The sequence below is a fragment of the Galeopterus variegatus genome, unplaced genomic scaffold (assembly GCF_000696425.1).
Source record: "Galeopterus variegatus unplaced genomic scaffold, G_variegatus-3.0.2 Scaffold139, whole genome shotgun sequence".
Taxonomy (NCBI): domain Eukaryota; kingdom Metazoa; phylum Chordata; class Mammalia; order Dermoptera; family Cynocephalidae; genus Galeopterus; species Galeopterus variegatus.
In genome coordinates, this window is record NW_007726250.1 from 44,283 (window position 1) to 48,236 (window position 3,954).

General features: G+C 48.3%; 1 long non-coding RNA gene across 1 annotated transcript; it reads right to left on the reverse strand.

Annotated features, from left to right (window-relative positions):
- Nucleotides 1–1,933: 1,933 nt before the first annotated feature.
- On the reverse strand, nt 1,934–2,717 carry LOC103605381. Its single transcript, XR_551789.1, has 2 exons — nt 2,520–2,717; nt 1,934–2,132 (listed from the first exon to the last, which is right to left on the reverse strand). It is a non-coding gene; the product is annotated as an uncharacterized LOC103605381 (long non-coding RNA).
- Between the last annotated feature and the right edge of the window lie 1,237 nt (nt 2,718–3,954).

Below are 3,954 nucleotides of genomic sequence, written 5' to 3' on the forward strand. Positions count from 1 at the left end.
CCCTGGCAGGAAACACAGTGTGGGTGGGAGTCCGTGAGAAATCAAATGTGACATTACAGTTTCCTACACACTTTGATTCCTTCTTCTTCATGCCATGTACTTTCTGGTTTTTTGGTGTCACAAGGAGGTGGCCAGCAGCATTCAGTCAAGGGTTGCATACCCAACCCTGGGAACAGTCAGAATCACGGCCTGAGGCTGGAGCAAATGGTGTCAGCTGAGGACAATCATGATAATGAATGCAAAATTATGTACCATCTTCTTTTAGTTTTCCTTTATCTAGAAATATTATTTTGCTTTCATTTGTGAAAGATATTTTTTCTGTATATAGAATTTTGGTTCAGCAGGTTTTTTTCTCAGCCCTGTGGACTCCACCCCCACAAATTGTCTCCAGATATATGGAGCTTTAATAGTGACTATGTTCTCTTGCTTCAGTGTCTAACTCCTTTCTATTCTGCATTGCATACTCGGGGCCACACAGACTTTGAATTTTGGCTGTCTAGCAACCAAGAGCAGTACTGCTGCCTTTCGTAAAGGCCACACATCAGAAGAGCCCTTAGATATGGTTTTGAATTGGAATTCTTCAAATCCCCTCAGATATCCCTTCTGCACTTTTCTAGATGCAACTTGTGGTGGGCTGAATAATGCCCACATCCCCCAAGATGTCCTAATCCCTTGAATTTGTGATTATGTTACTTTACATAATAAAAGGGAATTAGCAGATGTGATCCAGTTAAGAATACAGAGACAGGGAGATTATCTGAGATTATTTAGGTGGGCCCAATGTAATCCAAAGGGTCCTTAAAAGAGGGAGACAGTAGGGTAGGAGGGAAGAAAATGAGGTTTGATGACAGAAGCAGAAAGAGATACTGGAAGATGCTGTGCTGCTGGCTTTGAAGATGGAGGAAGGGGCCAAGAGCCACCAAAGGCAGTTGGCTCCTAAAAGCCAGAAAAGGCAAGGGAATGGATTTTCCCAGAGCCTCCAGAAAGAGTGAAGCCCTTTCAACACCTTGATTTTAGGATTTCTGCCCTCCAGAACTGTTAAGAGAATAAATGTGTATTGGTTTAAGCCACTCCATTTGTGGTATTTATTACATCAGCAATAGGAAACTAATGCACCACTCTTTTCCCATCAGTGCCCTAATTTGCACTTGAAAGACCTAGTGAGGCCTGGCTGATTAGCTCAGGTGGTTAGAGCATAGCCTTATAACACTCAGGTCCTTGGGTTCAGATCCTCGCAATGGTTAACCACCAAAAAAATAAATAAATAAATAAAAATTAAAAAAAGAGGCTAGTTAGGATCAAATTCATCATATGAATCAGAAACCTACACAACCAATCTTTGAATTTGCTTTTTATAGGAGAGTCTTTCAGCTGAAAACAACAACAGCCAGAATTTATTTCATGCCTTCAGGAAAAATTTCAAGATTTCAAGTGAGGTGTTTGTCCGAAGCAACCGTCTGGCTCCTACAGCAGGTGCTACCCAGAATGCTGGTGGGGGGAGTCACCTCTGCTCTGTCCACCCCTAAAACCAGTTCCATATACACTGGTGCTCCTGAGGGTCTGTGGTCTGCAGCCAATTCTTTGGTACCAATTTCTATGTCCAGCAGAACACCAATAAAGCAAAACAAAGAAGAAAGCAAGTGCAAACAAAAACAAATTAAAAAAATTTTAGGGGCCGGCCCGGTGGCACACTGGATAGTGCGCCGCTTGGGAAGTGTGGCAGCGCTCCCGCCCGAGGGTTCAGATCCCACATACAGACCGGTTCCCGTTCACTGGCTGAGCGAGGCGCGGGAGCAACACCGAGGGTTGCGATCCCATTGCCGGTCCCCGGTCTGGTGCGGGGGCAACACTGAATGTTGCGATCCGTTGCCGGACACGGAAAAAGACAAAAAGACAAAAAAAAAAAAAAAAAAAAAATTTTAAATCCTCTGGCTAACTCAAGAATAGAGGCATTTATTGGAATGATCCAGAGAGAAAGCTCACAGAATTAAAGAAATGCATACACACACGCACACACAGGCACAATTTTAAAAACAGCCTTCAGGACCTCAGCAGAGTTGCTTTGCTTCCCTCCAGACCTCAGCTCCAGGGCCTTCTGCCTCCGAGGGTTTTGGTTCAGGTTTTCAAATTTCCTGGAGAGAGATTTTGATTGGCCCAATGGGACCTTAGAGCCATCATCCATGGCTAGGGGACAGTAGCACCAGGGGGACTGGGCCTGAGCAGCCAGGCACCCTCGAGGGGGTCTTTTCAGGAGCTTGCTGCTCATGCCCCGTGGGGGGCCGTGGAGAGGAACAGAAGCTTCTGCCCTCTGATCTCCTTCCTTACTAGTATCTCCTTGAGGGAGGGAGCTGCAAACCGGCTCTGAAGCCATGGTGGCTGTGTTCTACTAGCGGGCAGGGGGCTGAGCCTTAGAAGCCATTTCTCACTCCCTACCTCTACGCGGATTAAGAAGCAGATCAAGGCCTTCCCCTTCCCGGGACTCCTCAATTCTCTCCTCCTTCTTTCCTTCTCTGACCCACCTGGTTTCCCTTCTTCCCAGTTCCTCTTCCACTCCCATTCACCTGCCCTCTGCATCTGTTCTCCACCAGCATCCGGCAGCAGGGGAGGCTGGCTGGGCATCCTTGTACATGGCTGCGTGGATAAATGGTTGTCATATAGCTCCATGGGGCCAGCCATTCAGGTCCTGTGGGGGGGAAAGGAGAAGCCTCATCCAGCTGGACCCAGGCCTGGTTTTCACTCCAGGACTAGTTACCAGAGAATTTCTACACTGGGGTTGAGAGAGAATTCATCAGACGTTTTCCTAGCATTAGTGAGCTTGCCTTTCTTTCTTCCCATGTGCTGACTGTTCTTGTGTGCTTGGTGACCACAGCAGGAAATCCAGGAAGGGAAGGGGGTGCCTGGCAGAACTCAAGGAACAAAGCTGTGCCCAGCACCCCCCACATATTGGAGCACATCTTAGGCAGAGAAGATGCACACCATGGACTAGGATTTGGGGACCAAGGGATGATGTGGGGATTCCAGGGTTCATAGTGAGGCTGTGGTAGCTGGGACTGGGGCCAAAGCAGATATTTGATTATGGTGAAAAGAGACTATTCTATTCTGTCCACTTCTATTTAAAGCGCTACTCAAAACAGGCATACCGTATTGTTATTCAGGCTTCCTAATCTTTGGCAAGTGGGACAGTTATCGACTTTCACAGCCTGGTTTCCTGTTTTTTGTTTTTCCTCGCTACCCTTTATCCATCCTGTGGATACAGACCCAAACTGTGACTTAAGAAGCCCCGCTAGGGCCAGCCCGGTGGCGCACTGCTACAGTGCGCCACTTGGGAGCGTGGCGGCGCTCCTGCCAAGGGTTCAGATCCCACATACAGACCGGTTCCCGCTCACTGGCTGAGCGAGGTGTGGGCGCAGCACCAAGGGTTGCGATCCCGTTGCCGGTCCCAGTCCGGTGCGGGCGCGACACTGAGGGTTGCGATCCGTTGCCGGACACGAAAAAAGACAAAAAAAAAGAAGCCCCGCTGGGTTCCACGAGAGGTAGGGAACACTCAGATGTGTGATCTGAAGCCTTCAGGTGGTTAGCAATAGGTATCACTAGGCAGCAGTAGATCAGCCACCCCAAATTCTGTTCTTTGTCTCCTCTTTGAATGTCATCCTCCATCAAGGAAAGAACTGGACCAGGGCTAGCCTCTCAGATTGATGACCATGGGATGCTGAAGCCACCCTTCCCCCACTACATGGTGCCAACATGGCTCTGTAAAATTCATTATGTTGACCTCAGGGCTGGGGGGATGCACCAGCGAACAGACGAGGAGATGGGGGCCCTTATCATGCAAGCACTGTGCTGTCCCCATCATCCTTGAGGTAGCAAAAAATCTCAGTGGGACTTTAAGAAACCCAGCAGCTAAGGAGAACTTAAAAAGCCCGTATCCAGGAATCTGGTTGCTAAGAGAATCAG